This window comes from Rutilus rutilus (assembly GCF_951802725.1).
Source record: "Rutilus rutilus genome assembly, chromosome: 4".
Lineage (NCBI taxonomy): Eukaryota > Metazoa > Chordata > Actinopteri > Cypriniformes > Leuciscidae > Rutilus > Rutilus rutilus.
The window spans coordinates 45,561,971-45,581,659 of record NC_140212.1 but is presented as its reverse complement, the minus strand read 5'-3'; the positions used below and the strand labels follow the sequence as shown (position 1 = coordinate 45,581,659).

General features: G+C 39.8%; 1 protein-coding gene across 2 annotated transcripts in view; it reads left to right on the top strand.

Moving 5' to 3' along the window:
- The first annotated feature begins 7,002 nt into the window (after positions 1–7,002).
- LOC311289541 (NLR family CARD domain-containing protein 3-like) overlaps positions 7,003–19,689 on the top strand; it is an 83,379-nt gene continuing 70,692 nt past the window's right edge. Inside the window, exons 1-2 of one of the 2 annotated variants that reach the window (XM_084407621.1) lie at positions 7,003–7,135; positions 14,013–14,123. The gene's annotated coding sequence lies outside the window, so the exon portion shown is untranslated. The remainder of the gene's footprint in view (positions 7,136–14,012; positions 14,124–19,689) is intronic. The other variant, XM_084407622.1, reaches the window with a different exon arrangement.

Below are 19,689 nucleotides of genomic sequence, written 5' to 3'. Positions count from 1 at the left end.
AGAGAAGCTGTTTGTTTGAGAAGGGGAAAGGGGAGCGGGCGCGGAGGCGCGGGCGCGGATAACAGTTCACCTCTGGGTCTCTCCCAAATGGAACGGACAAGGGGGGGGATCCATATAGTTATCTAAGTCAGTCACACCTCGACTTTCTTCCAAATAACGCACATTTCATTCATAATATTATAAATACAGGCCTCTATATTTCCTGCACATTTTTGTTTTTCTGAATTGTCTGAATGGCTAATAAAAAAAACGATTACTTGGTCACCACCACCAAGGTGAATTGGTTTAGTCTTGACTTCTGGTCGTGACTCGTGAGTGACAGTTGGTATGGGGGATCAGGGGATCTGTTGATTGTCGATGTCGAGTGCCAAATAAGAGATGGACAAGAAAGGTCAAAGCCATCAGGTGCCCAATTTAGAAACGAGCAAAAGATAAAGGTATGCAACTATGTTTTCTCTGTATGATTACGGTATCCATGTCATGAATGAAGGGGCAATATTAATTGGTGGGTATAACTCTTATTTGTTAGCCTTTTTGCTATGATTCTTGCTATGCTTAACAATAATTCGGTTTTAACTCAAACACGAGATCTAATTTCACCATAATATTGTGCTTTGCAAAAAAACTGTTACAATTTCAGTTATTACACTGCAAAAAATGCTTTTCTTACTTAGTATTTTTTGTCTTGTTTCAAGTCCAGATATCAAACATTTCTTAAATAAAGATGCAAAACGTTATTTTACTAAAGTAGTAAAATGACATAAGATTCTTGTTTTCTGGGGAAATAAATGGGGGTCTCGCCCAGGGTGTAATTCAATGTAGAACCGCCACTGTGTGTCACAGACAATGTCAACAAAAATGTGTAGCCCAGTCCAATGACATGATAGGCATCAGTGAGAAGGCTGTATTTAGACAGCAGGATATGGCAACATATTGCACAGTTTTTGTAAGTTGAACAAACTGTGCTCACCAACTCCAAGCCCTCATCAGCACCTGAAAGGTTGGCATCTTCTCCTGAGAGCTCCTTCACTGTCTTTACACTATAGCTATCCAAAGTAGACATCTTCAGCCTTTTCCAATGTGTTGCCAAATTTGTCAGCTCTGCCTGCAATGTCTCCACTGTGGCACGATCATCAAAGTTCCACTAGAGCGGATTTTGGGAGCCCATTTTTTTGTATTTCAGCAAAAAAATTTGGATCCATGCAAGCAAAATCTGAACACAGACCTGCACTTGCTGTGTATCGGTGGTAGATTCTATCTTGGACAGTGTCCATGATGACGTTGTGGACTTTGACTCTGTATTCTTTCAAAGAATCTGAAAGTGGCTCATTCTCTGCCATTTCACCTGGCATGGATTTCTTTTTTCTTTGCCTTTTTTCTGGGAGGGCAGTTTGAACATCAAAGTCACAATCATCCTGCTCCTGTAGATTGCTGTTTGCCCACTGTTCAAACACCTTCAAAATCCCGGCCGAACCTTTTCAAGTTGTCTTCAGTTTCCCATTACCATGTCCATGCCACTCGTCTGAAGGTACTTTGACAGTGGTTCATATCTGAGTAATGCCTCCATGTAACCTCTGGCTTTCACTCTCACAGTCGGCTGCATTGTATTGTCTTTCTCCATCTTCGCCATGGTGGTAACAAGGTCAATGAAAAGTGCCCCCTCAGGATTTCCAAAATGTCCAAAAACTTTGCGTAGTGCTTGGTCTTTGGACCACCACCGTGTTTCTCCTATTTGAGCAATACGTCTGTGTCTCCTGTCCTCACTGACCTCCTCCCACACTTTCATGCGTTTGTAGGACTCACGTATGAATGTGGCAATGTCTTTTAGCAGGGAGAAAAGTGATGCACTTGACACTACAATTCCAGTTGTTTCTTCCAACAAAAGGTTAAGAATATGTGCATAACACCAAACATGGACTTGTGCTGGTGCCTCTTGTTTGAGAAGTGCAGAAAATCGCTTGTACTGCCCTTGCATATTTGCAGCCCCATCTGTTGAGTTGCCAATGCGTTTCTTGATGTTAATGTCAATTTTTTCCAAAACTTTTTTCAGCAAAACAACAAGAAGTAGAGGACTGACAGTCGATTACTGCAATTCGTTTCTCATTGGTGACATTGGTCAAATATCTGAATACAATGGCACATTGATTCTTCGATGTCAAATCTTGTGTTGTGTCCAATTGTACTGAATACATTCCAGCTTCCTTAACTTCTTCAGCAATGCTTTGTTGGATTAAGAGACTGATAACACTAATGACTTTGTGTACTGTTGTCTTTGACAGCAAAGTCACAAGGGATCCTCTTCCTTTACGTCCACCTTCACACAGCTTTTTACTCTTTTCAATGCATTCACTGACATGTCCTTGCAGACAGGCATCATATTTGCTCAGCAGCAGTATTAATTCAAAAAAATGTCCATGATCTAAAGTCAAGTCTTCTAAGGAATAAGCACTCTCATGTTCATCACCACGATAACTAAGGCCACGCTTACCAATGACCTTGATGATATTAATCACACATTCCATGACCTGACGCTTCTTCCTTACTTGATCTCGATGTGCTGATATCTGTTTTTCTGTCAGTAGACTACCTATATCTCCCTTGTTTGCCCTGAGAAAATAGGCCTCTGCACTCTCTCTGTGGATTTTGCTCCCTTCATGCTCAGCAGTCCTTTGATGAACATGCTTCCATGCACTCATTCCACCTTTGATAAATGAACTATCACTAGCTGAGGGTTTGGCAAATGCCAGACAAATGGAACAGTATAAAGAGTGTGACTCTTCACAGTATGTCAACCACTTCCTGTTTATTTTGTCTTTGCTGTAGAAGATGTTAGGAATGGCCTGTTTTGGGCTTTGCTGTGGATGGTAGCGGAAACAATGGTCTAAATCCTTAGGCTGGGGCCGTGCAAAATAATTCAAGGCTTTCTCTTGAACAGTACCCTCACTTTCCTTTTCCTTCTCTTCATTTTCCCTAAGATCTCTCTGTCTTTCCCTTCCACCAGGATCATCAGCCTCACACACTAAGTAAAGAGGAGAACACCTGTTCTAAAACTTTAATATAAATATATATATATATATATGTAAGTATGTATGTACGTATGTATGTATGTATGTATAAAGTGTGTGTATTTTTCTTGTACCTGTCTCTTCTTCACCTGTCACTTCTTCTTCTGGCCTCATATAAACAGAACTGTCTCCACCTTGGTGCAAAACAACCAACTTATTGTAAATTGTTTGCCCAGAATCTACATCTATTTTAGTAAAAATCAAAGTATTATATTTATGATTTTTTTTTATCTTAAAATTACTTAAATATCCAACATTTAGCACTATTTCATACAATGTGTTAAAAAAATTTTTTTTTCTTATTTTGCTTCTACCTGTCATCTCACTCCTTGGCTGAATCTGATGTGTGATCATTGCACCACAGCTAGTGCTAGGTTGACTGTCTCCACCTTCATTTGATAAAAAAAAGAAGGAAAAAAGTTTTAAACCTCACAAAAGGGCAGACATAATTTTCTAAATTGTCTAATAAAATGTTATTGCATTATTTTTTGTTGATGTCTGCACTATCACTCCTGTCTCCCTGCTCCCAGTAGACTACCACATAAATGTTAATATTTGTCTGCTAAATTACTAATGTAACTTTACACTAAATAATATTAATCTCCTTTAGCATACAGTATTTTGAGTGACGATATAGTAATAGGGGCTTACTACCGCTTTCGTTTGCTAGCAGTTCAATACTAAGTTAACGAAATAAAAATTACAGTATTTACAGATGAAACTGACCTGCACTTGAAGGCCTGAACAGGTCGGTAATTTTGCAACATTTTGATGCTTGTTCTCTGAGTGCTTTTTTTTTTCTTTGTTCTTTCCCTCTCTGCTCCACCTGGCCGCTTTCTCTCCATCATCGGGTGATGCTCGCATTTTCTGTTTAACCGTTTGCCTGAGGCGTAAATTCGAATCGTAGCCTTGCCAGTCAAGACTAACAGATTCATGATTTTATTTATTATTATTATTATTATTATTATTATTAATTATTGTATTGAATGACGAATTCGAAAATGATCTCTGGTAAAAGTAGTAATATATATATATATATATAAAAAAACGCTGGCTGGCAGCAGGCCAAATTAGTCGCCAGGCCACCGGGAATTCTCCCGGTGCTCCCGATGGCCAGCCCGGGCCTGCGGACATGTTAGGACGGTACTGCGGGGCTAAATGCTGCAAAACTGTTAATGGATTGAGGTGAGACTGCAGAATGTATACCTCTTACCATTGATTGCTGAGTGCTCTCCACTTGTGTTAATTATCTGAACGTGCTCCTCCCGAACTTTGTTAATAAAACATAATTTAAAGGGCACCTATTATGACTCTTTTCACAAGATGTGAAATAAGTCTCTGATGTCCCCAGAGTGTGTATGTGAAGTTTTAGCTCAAAATACCCAACAGATAATTTTTTACAACATGTTTAAATTGTCATTTTTTGGGGCTCAGAAAAACGCACTGTTTAGTGTGTATCCCTTTAAATGCAAATGAGCTGCTGCTGCCGGTGTTACAATATATTCGGTTCCTGAAATATTTGGTTCCAATTGGTGGAGCTACCATGAATATTCACGAGACCATATCGTGGGCGGGGGCGACCAATACTACAGGCAAGTGGAACAGAAATTATTAGCGTGAGCGCCTCAGATCGCGTTTTGTCCTAAACTACTCCTAACTGTTCGTTTCTCATGATGAATGACTGAGATTAAGCTTTTTAAATGTGTATTATTGCATGTTTAAATAAATATTTACAAATATATTCTTGTGTATTTATTCTGTCTCCCAAAGTTGTCTGTATAGTATTAAAATAGCTTTTAAATTATAGCTCAAGACAACATAAGAACTTGGAGTTGCATGCTGCATGCTTTGAATGTTGCTTTACACTCAACTGAAAATAATTTTGATTCACAACTGTCATACTTTATCATAAATGTTAAGCTTCAGTTGCTTTAACAGTTGTTTTCTCTAGCAATGCTTTAAACCGTTGGTCAAATTAAGTGATAATTATTTCAATTGTATTGATGTATACAAGCAAGGTCCAACTAAAGTAATGTTGTAGCTACTTAGTTTGTGCAGTTTGTAGTCTTGATAGTAGTTTATTGTTTGCCTTTCCTGCTGTAGGAATATTTCCCTTTTCAGACCTCAGTAGTCACAGCCAAGGTTGGTGACACAGTGGTTACTATATTACATATTGGGTTAGGATTTGCTCGATTTAGAGATGTTCCTTGAAGGCATGCTCTGTGCACTGAACAGCATTCGAAACAAGGAAGAGCACACTTTTATGTTTTAGGCTATAAGGCACCCAGTGCAAATAATAACCTCACTGTATAATATAGTATAAGACCTCATCTAAAAGTAGTATGTTTTGAAGATACTATCAGAGAAATCACTTAGTGTTACTTAACTCACCTTTGATTGTGAAGTTCTGTGCCCTTCTAAGAAGGCCATTTTTTTAAATATTTACTATATAGGCCTATCTGTATTCACAGCCAAAATGACAAATTCAACAAGTATGGGTATAGGTTTTTTTTTTTTTTTTTTTTTATGAATTGTGGTTGAGACTCGTTATTCTTTTAAAACATCACCATAGCCAATTGAATGTTGAATGTTCCACAAACTGTAATGAACCAATTATTAATTGGCCAGAGCTGTGTACAATAGTTAATTGCAGGTCAGAAAAGAAGTTTCTCGGGTGTGGTGGGTCATGGTCATGGACATATACTTAAAAAGTATTATCATTTAAAGAAGAGCATAGAAACCATGTTTATAATATAATATACTTAAAATTATCTACCTATCCTAAATACTTTAAATTTGAAAAACAAAAACATCTGCCTCAACATATTTCTGTGTAAAATCTATTGAGTTTTTTTTTAAAGCATTCATTCATTAACTCGAAATTACTTTTATAGTAAGATAAAGTGTCTTAAAATTAAATATTTTATTCATATTCATCTGTAAAAAATGAGAATGTTAGACAATAGAAAAACCATGGGATCAAGGACAAAATTACTACAGCAAGACTAATAAAATATATTTACTATAATATTATTTTTCAAATCTAAATTTATAACTATACCTTTCCTTCATTTCTAGTACTACACCAGTGTGTTTTTGTGTTTACTTGTTTACAAAAAAATTACATAAGAATGATAACATTAATAAACTGATAAGATGTAGGCCTAATTTTTATGATTAATGGTTATTTTCATTTAATTTGACCAACGTTCTAAAGCATTGCTAGAAAAAAAAAAACTGTTAATGCATCTGAAGCTTAACATTTATGATAACCTTTGATAACGTATGACGGTTGTGATATAAAAAAAAAAAAAAAAGATAAAGTATGATGGTATCAAAAAGATTTCCAGTTGAGTGTAAAACAACATTCAAAGCATGCAACTCCATGTTCGTATGTTGTCTTGAGCTATCAGCCTATCATTTAAATTCTATTTTAAAAATATGCAGACAACTTTGGGAGACAGAATAAAACACAATAATATAATTGTAAATATTTATTTAAACATGCAAAATTAAAAAGCTTAATATCAGTCATTCATGAGAAACGAACAGTTCTATAGCATAGCATGTAAACAACAACTAATCTGGGAGAAATTTGGAGAAATATGGCTTTATTGTAGGTCTTCCAACGCTTCCTACAGGATCAGGTCTGTAGCTACTAGTTCAGCTAAACACAGTACTGAGAAACACATGCTACATAAATGATGAATTACTTATAAAATATATAGTTTACGCTTAACTTCGTTCAACTTTATTACCTGTTTGAAATAAATAATCCATTAAGCAAAACGCGATCTGAGGCGCTCACGCTAATAATTTCTGTTCCACTCGCCTGTTGGTCGCCCCGCCCACGATATGGTCTCGTGAATATTCATGGTAGCTCCACCAATTGGAACCGAATATATTGTAACACTGTGGTGGACACGCACCGTAGCCTGTTTTCTGCGTGCGTCAAAGTTGCAGGAAAACCACAGAGAGGAAGAGAAAGCGTTGACAGCGCACAGAATGCAAACTCAAACAGGGTGACAGAGAGCCAAAACATTTTACACTGGCACAAATATCACATCACGGTAAGTCTTCAGGAATTAATCTTCAGTATTATAATAATATCGAGCTCTAGGGATTCTGCTTTCAGTTTAGATTAATTTACAGACTCTTTACAATCTGAAATATACAGAGGTGGAAAGTAAACATGTAAATGTTCAACACTTCCGCTCTTCTGTAGGCCAGGTGTTGATCCACAGACGATCAGCTTTAGTGAGAAGATCGATTATGACAAACAGATGTATTTTTGATGGCTACAGAAAATCTATACTCTCCAATTAAAGTGTCTGGATTGTGATATTTAAAGGAAGAAGCCCGAGTAATTAATCTGATAAATTATTTAATGGTTTTATTTCACCTATGTGAAAATGCTCAATAACAATAATAATAATAATAATAACCTAGATTAAAAAGTTCGTCGAGACAAACTTTAAGTTGGCTTGAGAAAGTTTGGACCAGAAAGTTTGAATAAGTTTAAAGTAGTTTGAAGTTTAAATTAGTTTGAAGTTTAAAAGTAGTTTAAAGTATAGTTTGAAGTAGTTTTAAGTTGATAGATAGATAGATAGATAGATAGATAGATAGATAGATAGATAGATAGATAGATAGATAGAGCAACATCGGTTGCTAGGGTGTTTGCTAAGGGGCTTATGATAATTTATGATAAAAGTTAAATAGCTAATGATGGTTAAGTGTCTTTTGTTTTTGTTTTTCTTTGTTTGTGTTAACCTCTCTGTTTTGTTAAAATGCAAATTATCTTTTGCTATGTGTGACATAAAGCTGGGTTCTTTATACATCAATGGTGCCAGAGAGGATGCAAAGAGAGTTTGTTTAAAGTTAAGAAATTAAATGTCATTTTTTTTTCACAAGAAAAATAGCACCGTTGAAAATGAAACTGCATGGAAGAAAGTTTGGGATGGGGAAGTTGTTCTCAGTCATAAGAGTAGTAACAGTGGTGGAGTTGGTAACCTGTTTTCTAGAGATTTTTTTTACCCATTTCTTGTGTCACTGAAGAAATCATTGAAGGTTGCTTGTTAAAAATACAAGCTTTCATTTTGAAAGTGTAAAAATGACTTTCATCAGTGTTTATGGAGAGACCAGAGGTGGCGCAGTCCTTCTATGAGGGTTTACCTAAGGTTTCCGAGGAGGATAATGCAGAGTTGGATGCACCGATCTCTGCTGATGAACTACATTCTGTGTTGCAGAGTCTAGAAAGCGGTAAAGCTCCAGGCATTGATGGCCTTCCTGTGGACTTTTATAAAGTTTTCTGGCCTGTGATTGGCTAAGATTTGTTGCTTGTTCTCAGAGACGGTTTAAGTAAAGGACATTTACCATTGAGCTGCAGGAGAGCAATCCTCACTCTTCTCCCCAAAAAAGGGGATTTACAAGTGATCAAGAGCTGGTGGCCGGTGGCTCTGCTCTGCACTGACTACAAACTTTTGTCAAAGGTGTTGGCAAAGAGACTGAAAAAAGTTATGGAGCATATTATTCATGTTGACCAGACTGATTGTATATCCAATAGGTTGATATCTGACAATATCATTTTAATTCTTGATGTTTTGGACCTCTCCAATTCATTGGGTTTTGAAATTTGCCTGATTTCATTTGATCAAGAAAAGGCCTTTGACAGAGTCGAACACCAGTATTTGGGGCAAACGTTTGATGCGTTTGGGTTCAGCTCTGGCCTTATAAACATGATTCGAGTCTTGTATAGTGACATTGGCCCTCATTTATCAAAAGTGCGTACACCAAATTTCCAGCGTACACCTGGCGTACACCCAAAACCACGGTGACTTTGAGATTTATCAATATGGACGTTGGCGTACGGCACGCTCAAATCCTATGCCAGCTCAGGAGGTGGTGTACGCACGTTTTGAGTGCGGGAATGCGCAGAAAAACAATTCCTAACACCACAAAACGCACTGACAAACTAAAAGATATTATATATTATGACCCACTGTAAAAAAACAACAACATAGTAATTATAAACTTCAGTGTTTATTTTTGTGCAACATGGACTTCACTGTTTAATTTGTGTGACTTTACCAAAGCATTTGAATTGTAGGCATATGTATTCCTTAAGTTGCGAGCCTGTGCGCTTTACCTGACGTTTCAAGCCTTGTTTATACTTTCGCCTGGCTCCGCAGTGCGAGTCTCCGCAGACTGCGCGCGCACCTCCCCAAACGGACGAGGCGTTTATACTCGACACGCTCGCCGTTGTACTATTCTTTGAAACGATGGTTAGGCCAGGGTTAGGCCCGGCAGGTGTGCACGGACTGGGTTTAGTAATGAAAGGCTTTCAATGACCAAAAAAAATAATTCAGACTGACAAAATAATAAAAATGACATTCTTCTTCTTTTAAATAATAATAATAATAATAATAATACAAATAATAATAATAACGACATTCTTCTTCTAAATAACAATAAGCGTCATTAATAAAAATCTAGAAATCAATTTTGTTTCTTTGCACTTCCCTGGTTTCGCTTTCTCTTTCTCAAAGAAGTTTCTCCTCTTTGCCGTCTTCCGTGTGTCCATGGCGTAAAATGAGGGCGTGGGGGGAGCGGAGACTTGAATATATAGGGGCGTGTTATTCTAATGACGCTCGTTTTCAGCCGCGGCATTTATCAAGCGCAGGTATTGCGTACACCTGGATTTCAAAGGTACGCACAGCTTCATAAATCAGGCGGTGAGAAGAGTGTAAGCATAATCTTACGCCAACATATACGCCCGTTTCTACGCAAGAATGATAAATGAGGGCCAATGAGAGTATTTTAAAGATCAACGGTGGTTTAAGTGCTCCTCTTATGCCTGGTTCAGATTACAAGATTTTTGTGTCTGTTACGATAGTCACGGTGTCAGATTACACGATTTTGACTCCTAAAATCTTGTCGTGTCGTGGACAAGAAACATGTCAGACTACACAGTTTATATGAGTTCATACTCAAGAGTGTAAAGTGTTAAAATATGAGTGTTAAATTAACACTCAAGAGTGTTAAAGTTAATGAGATAATTAAGTGATTAATTAAGTGATGATTGAGCATTATTGAAGACACCTAATATTAACAAGCTGAATCACTGAAGGAGAAAATCATAAATTGTAAGTCACCATTATGGTGATCAGTGTTTGTTTCAGTTGGGCTCTTGACCCTTTACTTTAGATTTATAACAGTCAGATGAACAAAGAAAAAATGTGATCTGATGGTGTTGGTTATGTTTTGACATAATCATGTTATGATCTGAAAAACTAAACTAATTGAGATAGTTTAGTTTAACTTGTTAATTACAGCAGCTCTGTGATTCTACAGCATATGATTTTCAGTATTTTTTATATAATCCAAAATATTTAATAAACATTGTTCTGATCAAAAGACTTTTAAATACATTTATTTAGAAACACAGACATCAATAATCAGCCTGTGAATCTCAACAATGGTGACAATAATAAAGCATGTTGCAGTGGCTGCCACCAATCACAACTCATTAATGGCTCCCATCATGCATTGCAGTATGAATAAATTCCCAATTGAATATTCTGCTTGTCACCATTGTTGAGATGCATAGACTGAATCTTGACGTCTGTGTGTGCCTAAACAATAGATTTGTTTGTTTTTTTTTTTACAACTTTTAAGAAATCCTTTGTATTATATCTAAAATTCTGGATATTTATGCAGAATCACAGTTATTCTGTAATCAACAACATAAATCTAAATCAGAAATAAGGGTCTTAATGAGTTCAGTGATCAAGTGATGATTGTCATAACATAACCAACACCATCAGATCACTTTTTTTCTTTGTTCATCTGTCAGTTATAACTCACTAACAGCAGTCAAACAAAATCTACGGTTAATAATATAAGGGTCAAGAGCCCAACTAAAGCAAACACTGATCACCATAATGGTAACTTACAATTTGTGATTTTCTCCTTCAGTGATTCTGCTTGTTAACATCAGGTGTCTTCAATAATGGTCAATCATCACTCAATTAATCACTTAATTAGCTCATTAACTTTAACACTCTTGAGTGTTAATTTAACACTCATATTTTAACACTTTATACTCTTGAGTGTGGACTCATATAAACTCCCAGGAGTGTTAATTTAACACTGGAGTGTTTGCTGTGTACACGTTGCTTTCCGAGAAGTCATCGCGTTCCGTCACACGCACACATTCACTCGCAAACATTCACTCGCACACATACACACTCACTGTCGCTCGCTCTCGCGCACACTCACTCTCGCTAGGGGTGTGAACCGACACTGGTCTCACGGTTCGGTTCGATTACGATTATCATGTCATCGATTCAGTTCAATTCGATATCACGATGCATCGCGATGCACTGCATCCTCAATTTGAAATTTTACTTCAAAAGTGATGTGTGCGCGTCTGTGCGTGTGCTCGCCTGTTCGGGAAGTCGCAGTGACAGAAACAGTGACATTCCAGACAGTTTAAGTTTCAAGGGAGTAAAGCTTGTTTATGCCATTAAGAAAAGGAAAATCTGTCAAATAAATTTTGTTTTAAAGAAATGTTAATTTAAAAGCAGCGCTCATTAATCTGTGTATTATGTTACCATTTAAAGATGCGCTCATCAACCGTCGCCGAATCCGCTGTTGAAGGTGACGATCATCCATTTATTATCATTATGTAAATTTGACCATCGGGAAAATTATTGGGGCGGGTGGATGATTTATTTTTGGCTGCGGATTCGGCGTTGGAGCTCATCCGCTTACTCTAAAGCAGTCAGACTCTGCCAGGCGTTAACAGCTCGGGGTGAAAACGGTTAACGTGGTTTATCAAGTTATTGGTATTACCTCCTGCATATTCTATTTGTGCGTGACATGAGCGCACACAGCGTGTGTCTTCTGCAGGTCGTGCTTACCAGGTTGTTCATAAAAGGCGAAATGTGCCCAGATGTAGGCTTTTAAAGTAGTTGGAGCATTTTTAATTACTCGCACTCGCGTCTCGCCTCCCTCTGCCATTGTATGCTACCGCAACAAATGACGTCAGAAAAGCGTCAGTACATTATAATCGGTTATGGTCTATTACTGAACCGATACCTAATCGTCCTCGTCTGCATCGCGATGCATCGTAGAAACGATTAATTTTTACACCCCTAACTCTCGCTCACATACTCACTCACTTATCTTGACGGAACCCGTCGTGGAGGACCGAAAAAATAAATAAACATGCTAGTCTTTTTGTCGTGATGTAGTGAAGCATCACAGATGCGACGTAGGTTGTCGCCAACTATGACACACTATACGAGATGAAACGATCGAATCTTGCGTCCTGGGCATTAAAGTTCATGGGGGGTCAGACAAGGATGTTCATTATCTGGTATGCTGTACTCCTTGGCCATAGAGCCTCTTCTGCGCAAATTAAGACAATCTCTTTTCGGTGTAAATCTTCCTGGATGTGAAACAGTTTTTAAATGATCTGCTTATGCCGATGATGTTGTTGTCATTGTCAAAAAACAAGAAGATATTGACACCCTTGTAGAAAATATGAATGTTTTTGGTGTATTGTCCTCTGCTAAAATTAACTGGGGGAAAAGTGAAGCTGTAACAATCAGTGATGAGTAGAAAACTTATTTACCTGCCGGGTTGATTTGGAACAAGGGTGGGTTTAAATATCTTGGTGTTTATCTTGGAGATGATACTTTTGTGTGTAAAAATTGGGACAATGTTTTAGAAAAAGTTGAAGGACGTCTCAAAAAATGGAAATGGATCTTGCCACAAACCACTGATGTGTAAACTGAATTTGGTGACACTACAGTGTGTAACATTGAAGTTAATGACTAATATTTGTAGTAGCGCTTTTTGGGTTTTGCACTTTGCAGACGGTCTCACGGAGATCGATTTATATTATAAGGCTCGTTTTGAGGAAAATGAGGTTGTAGCTCGTCATCTATGGATTGGAAATAGGTGTCATTTGAGTTTTAACAACGTTTAGCTCATGATTTATTGATCTGGGAAGTTCTGATCTGTGAATAACTTTACTGAACTCCTTGAACTAAGCACTGTCCGTATTTCTTTATACTTAAGTCCAAGTTCAAAATAAAACTCTATGAAACGCTCCATTGTTAATGTATGGAGGTGTCTGAAACACTGATTAAACAGGAAGTGTTTGTCCGAACTCGCAAAAGTTTTGAAAATAAGGTGAGACTCAAGATTTTTAGAAGTAATAATACAGAGTTGAGTGGCTCCTCACTTTTGTTGTGCAAAGGCATGGCGGTTGGTTTATATCATTCATAGTGACAAGCAGCCTTTGGAGTTTCATCATTGGCAGCTCCCAAGCAACTACATAGTAACCAAACAGAGTATCCTAGCAACCGTTTAGCAAGACCTATATCTCTGCAAAATGAAATCATGGTAAACTATGATAATCATGTTAGCATCGTGCTACCATAATGCTAGTAACATGCTAATCACAATAGCATAATGCTAGTAACATGCTAATCATGCTAGTAACATGCTAATTATGCTAGCATCTTGTTAAAACATGCTACCATCATTCTAGTAACATGCTAATTATGCTAACATCTTGCTAAAACATGTTACCATCATGCTAGCAACATGTTAATAATGCTAACATGATGCTAGTGACATATTAATCATGTTAACAACTGTCACGGTGTGTCTTGTCTGTCACGTGATTCCCTGTTTGTCATGTGATCCTGCCATGTGTCTTGTCATTTTGTTAATTGTTTGCTCATTGTCTACAGGTGTCTCGGATTTACCACGCCCCCTTGTTATCTTGTTTAGCTTGTCTGCTTGTGTATTTATACCTCTGTGTTTCAGTTGTGGTTTGTCGGTCGTTGAAGTTGTTTGCTGTTCTTTGTAACTGTTCCTGAGTTCCTTGTTCTGAGTTCTGTTGTTTGACCTGTTTGTTTTTATTAAATTTAGTACTTGCATTTGGATTCTCTCCGCTTTATTCCTGCCTCATCGTCACAGAACGACCGACCAAAATCATGAATCCAGCAGTACGGATCTCGCCTGATCTTCACAGTGTAACAGGTACAGAAAGTGTACTGTTAAATGTATGTATAGTTTATTAGAATTCTCACAAAATTGTTCGTTTACATGTACCTGATATGTCTGCCTAAGTGAAATGAGTACCTTTCCCTTTAATTAATTGTGATGACGTCATGAGTCAGTATATCTTCCTGTTCTGTCCCCTCCTCTTCCTCTTTGCATTGGTGATGCACTGAAGAGGTGAGGTTATTTTGGGCTCCTGTTAATCTAAATTAATCTTTATTTTAATCATTGCTTTTATGTCTATATTTTCACTCTAATTTATGTATATAATATTATTTTACCTATCTGAGTGGTTATTTTTGTCATTTCACTCCGATTGAGCTATATTTTTGCATCTGAGCCTAAATGTGAAATGAGAGCACATGTGACGAGTGTACATCACATTTGTTTTATAGAGTTAAAGAGGGCGAATCTCACTAAGAGGCTGATTACATTTGTTTGTATATCAGGTATGTTTATTGTTATGTGATTTATCGCTCTTTGCATTGGTGACGCACTGAAGAGAGTTAAAGAGGGCGAATCTCACTAAGAGGCTGATTACATTTGTTTGTATATCAGGAATAAAAGATCGGTGAAACTGCGAATGCTGTCTTGTCCTTCTCATATCAACCAAAACACAACGCAGACAACAGACCAGTTACAACAGCATGAGCCGGGAGTTCGCTGGACAGATCGCGGCCTTGGCCATGGATAGCCTCGATCTGTTCCAGTACACCTGGGGGTTTGTTCCTCTCGCTGCCTCTTGCTCTCTGGGTGACGAGGCAATTAAGATGTGTTACCGGCTGGGGGCTAAGGAGGTCGACCCGAGGGAGCTCCCCGATCTCTCCGGTCTGGATTGGAGAGAGGCACTCTCCAGATGTCTGGAGAGCTTCCTCCCGTGGCACGCAAGGTCAACACCTGATCTTCATGTCCCGTCCAGTCCTGCCGAACCTTCACCACGTGGTCCCATCCAGCACTGAGCCTTCATCGCTGATCCCGTCCAGTTCAGAGCCCTCTTCGCCGCTGGTCCTGCCCAGCGCTCAGCCTTCTTCACCGCTGGTCCTAACCAGCTCAGAGTCCTCTTCGCCGCTGGTCCTGCCCAGCTCAAAGCCCTCGCCGCCGCTGGTCCCGTCAAGCTCAGAGCGCGCTGACCCTGAGCCAGAGACTGTTCACGTCACTTCTGCCGATCCAGAGACTGTTCACGTCACTTCTGCCGATCCAGAGACTGTTCACGTCACTTCTGCCGATCCAGAGACTGTTCACGTCACTTCTGCCGATCCAGAGACTGTTCACGTCACTTCTGCCGATCCAGAGACTGTTCACGTCACGCGTGCCGAGCCAGAGACTGTTCACGTCACGCGTGCCGAGCCAGAGCTTCACGCCAGTCCAGCCGAGCCTGCACTTCACGCCAGTCCAGCCGAGCCTGGGACTGAGAGCGTCATGCCCGCCGAGCCTGAGCCTGGGACTGAGAGTGTCATGCCCGCCGAGCCTGAGACTGAGAGCGTCATGCCCGCCGAGCCTGAGCAGGAATCTGTGAGCGTCATGCCCGCTGACCCAGAGTTTCACAAGATGCTGGTCCCGTCCAGCCCAGAGTTTCACAAGATGCTGGTCCCGTCCAGCCCAGAGTTTCACAAGATGCTGGTCCCGTCCAGCCCAGAGTTTCACAAGATGCTGGTCCCGTCCAGCCCAGAGTTTCACAAGATGCTGGTCCCGTCCAGCCCTGAGTGTCTGGACAAAATGGTCCCCGCCAAAGCCAGTGTCTTCGGACAAGATGACCGCCGTTGAGCCGGTGTCTGTTCCTAAGCCGGTATCCGCTACTGTTCCTGAGCCATGGCCACCTGAGTGGTCGCCTCCGCCCTGGCCGCCCGAGGGGTCTTCACCGCCGTGGCCGCCCGAAGGGTCTTCGCCCTGGCCGCCTGCACAGCCTGCTCCGCCCTGGCCGCCTGCACAGCCTGCTACGCCCTGGCCTCTCGTCCTGTCACAGTCTCCAGCCCCTCTTCCGTTCCACGGGCCTGGCCCTCCATCCCACCCCCAAAACCACCCTCCTGAACTATAGTTTTTTGTTGTTGTTTTGTACTAAGGGGCGTCGGGAGCCGCCCATAGGGGGGGGGCTATTTCACGGTGTGGGTTTTGTCTTGTCTGTCACGTGATTCCCTGTTTGTCATGTGATCCTGCCATGTGTCTTGTCATTTTGTTAATTGTTTGCTCATTGTCTACAGGTGTCTCGGATTTACCACCCCCCCTTGTTATCTTGTTTAGCTTGTCTGCTTGTGTATTTATACCTCTGTGTTTCAGTTGTGGTTTGTCGGTCGTTGAAGTGGTTTGTCGGTCGTTGAAGTTGTTTGCTGTTCTTTGTAACTGTTCCTGAGTTCCTTGTTCTGAGTTCTGTTGTTCGCCCTGTTTGTTTTTATTAAATTTAGTACTTGCATTTGGATTCTCTCCGCTTTATTCCTGCCTCATCGTCACAACAACATGCTAATCATGCTAGCAACATATTAATTTTGTTAGCATCTTGCTAAAAAAACTAGCTAACTGCACCCTAGCCACCGAGTGGCGAGTTTTGCCACTGCAAGCACTACTCATATTTTCTTCAGGAAATGCACATTCTAGTTTATTATAATATTCATTCCCAATCCCAACCTTCTCTGAGTCAGTACACAAAAGCTAGGCATTTATATGCTGACCAAAGGAACTTACATTATCCTTACAAGGTAGAGAGATACATGTGTTCATGTTTAAAATTGAATGTATATCTCATGATACACAATCCTCATTCCTTAAAGAGAATACTTCAGTCAACATATGCATCAGTGGAAACCAAGCGGCAACCTCCCTGTCTCTCTCTTGAAACCAACACGGAAGTGAGTTAAACTGCAATTCATTGACTGGCCGCTTGAGGCTGGCTGCACAAGTGAGTCAAATCTGTATCTCCCCCATGTTAAAATTACCAACTTTACAGCAGAAAAAAACATGTTTACAGCCTGGTTCTCTATGTGGCTTTGGTCTATACAGCTAATTTTGCCCTTCATAACAGCTGTGATGGGGGTGAATTTTTTTATAACTCATCCGTTTAGTTGATTAATATTTAAAGTTCTTCATAATTAAGGGTGTGGCCACTTGAGTGACAGGTGGATTGCCACTGATGTCAATGCTAGCCGTTTGTCTGCTGTTACTAGCCGTCACTTCACCTCAGCAAATGTTAGCTGCTGAACTTGCCATCTCTGCAGTGTTTTGTGCTTTTTCCCGGGATTATTTCATACAATTTAATACACCCCTTCGCCCACGGCTTAGGATTCCGTCGTTGTCGTCGAGTATCGTTCGAGAGAACAACCAGCGCTGTATTTCAGTTGTTTTCCTCTGTGAACATGCACTAATGGATGTCTGACTATTTCGTTGCTTTTTGGAGTTTTCAGATTTAAAAACGTCAATAAAGGCTCGTTCGTTCTGCTCTCACGGAACAGATAGATTATAATATGCTTATGTACCTTCAGGTGAAATCCTGCAGGTGTCGGCGCTTTCTCCGTCCATGCAATAAATGTACATCCTTGAATGAGCCTGGATTTTCTAGCGCATTTACTTGAACTTCATAGGCAATATATCTATGGTTTAACCCATTTGAGAGGCGGCCAAAATCAGAATTTAAAACGGACTGAATAAGCTTTCTACGAACTTGACGAGCGATGCCGCGCTGACGGACCATAGACTATAAAAAGAGTGACTGACATGTATGCACATAAATCACTGTCACACACACTCTCTCAGAGTAATATTAAGTTACTGCATAATACATTTTCAACTAGCAGAATAGTACAGAATCACGATACACAGTCTCACTTGTAGCCATGTCTTTTAACTATTATAGTATTTCGAAGGGCAAAAATAGGAACTTTTAATTGGCTTTACATCATCAACTGTCACTTTAGCGCGAGGCCCTGTGCCGTCGCAGACTTGGTACTGTCAGTAGCATAATGTTATAGCATTACCTCCCCAGCCTGAGCTAACTCGATCACGTCGAGCTAGGTGGGCGTGATTTCAGATTCAGGCTCCTCAGCTCCACTCACACAAGGCCAAGATGGCGTCGGCCGGCTCCGCCCTCTTTAGGCTTCAAAAATGCTCTTCAGAAACCTACGGGTGACGTCACGGACACTACGTCCATATTTTTTTACAGTCTATGGTGGAAACTATGCTAGATTGCATTCACATTCCTTTGTGGTTAAAACTAATTCCTCTCACTCCTCTCCATGGCCTTGGCATGTGATCCTCACACAAAGAGCACAGAGATACTGACTTTATACTCCAGTAGCTCTCTTTGCATCTTGTGTTCAATAAAATTGATGTCTTCACTAGTGATGGGCAGTTTCGAAGCACTGCTTTGAAACTTTTTTTTGAATAATTTGTTTCAAACTAGGGGTCAGGAGCATGCATCAAACTGCCAAAATCATGTGATTTCGGTAAACAAGACTTTGTTACGTCCCAATGTTTCGAAATTTCAATGGTTCGCTGATGGTGGACGATCTCAGTGAACCATTGTTTCAGGGTTTTTACCTGATCTCCGATCAGTTTATAGTTTTGTAGACATTTTAATGAGATGTTTGTGTAATTTGGTGATGGACCAGCCCTGCCATTCAACAGTCTAAACTATGTTTCCTGTACAGCAACATTACTCACTGCTTAACTACCGTAGTATGATGCATCATCGAAGAAATCAACTAATTCTAGTATTAAAATGATAAACCTGTCAGATAACTCGTTTAGAGTAACAGTACTAGAGCATAGACTGCCTTAATGTTGAGACAACAAATGGCAAAAGTGTAAAAGGGAAAAATTTTAAACAGAGAATATGAGGTGGTAAAGAAATAGATTCTCACAATAACTTTTGGAAATTACAGGGTGAAACTTGTGCTAAATGCTGAATTTTGAACCATTGACAAAATCAAATGCTTACAGATGTGTCTATAATGTGGCTGATTATTCCTGGCACAACAAACTGATGTTCACGAGCAGTGTATGTCACTACTGAAATTATTCTCATTAACATTATAGTTCAGGGCTCTCAAGTTTGATGACAGACAAGAGTGACACCCGTCAGGGGGTCAAAGTTGTACAGGTCGCGAGTGTTTTTGTTGTTGTTATTAATAATTGCTCATATACCAAATCCAAAGTATTTATTCAATTTCCATGTGTGTGAGAGAGAGAGAGAGAGAGAGAGAGAGAGAGAGAGAGAGAGAGAGAGAGAGAGAGAGAGAGAGAGAGAGAGAGAGAGAGAGAGAGAGAGAGAGAGAGAGAGAGAGAGAGAGAGAGAGAGAGAGAGAGAGAGAGAGAGAGAGAGAGAGAGAGAGAGAGAGAGAGAGAGAGAGAGAGAGAGAGAGAGAGAGAGAGAGAGAGAGAGAGAGAGAGAGAGAGAGAGAGAGAGAGAGAGAGAGAGAGAGAGAGAGAGAGAGAGAGAGAGAGAGAGAGAGAGAGAGAGAGAGAGAGAGAGAGAGATTATGACTGGTGTTGTTTATTGTAAGTGTTTGTTGCCTTTTTGGACTTGTTGCCTTCCACCTGCACTCTTCCTCTGCCTTTT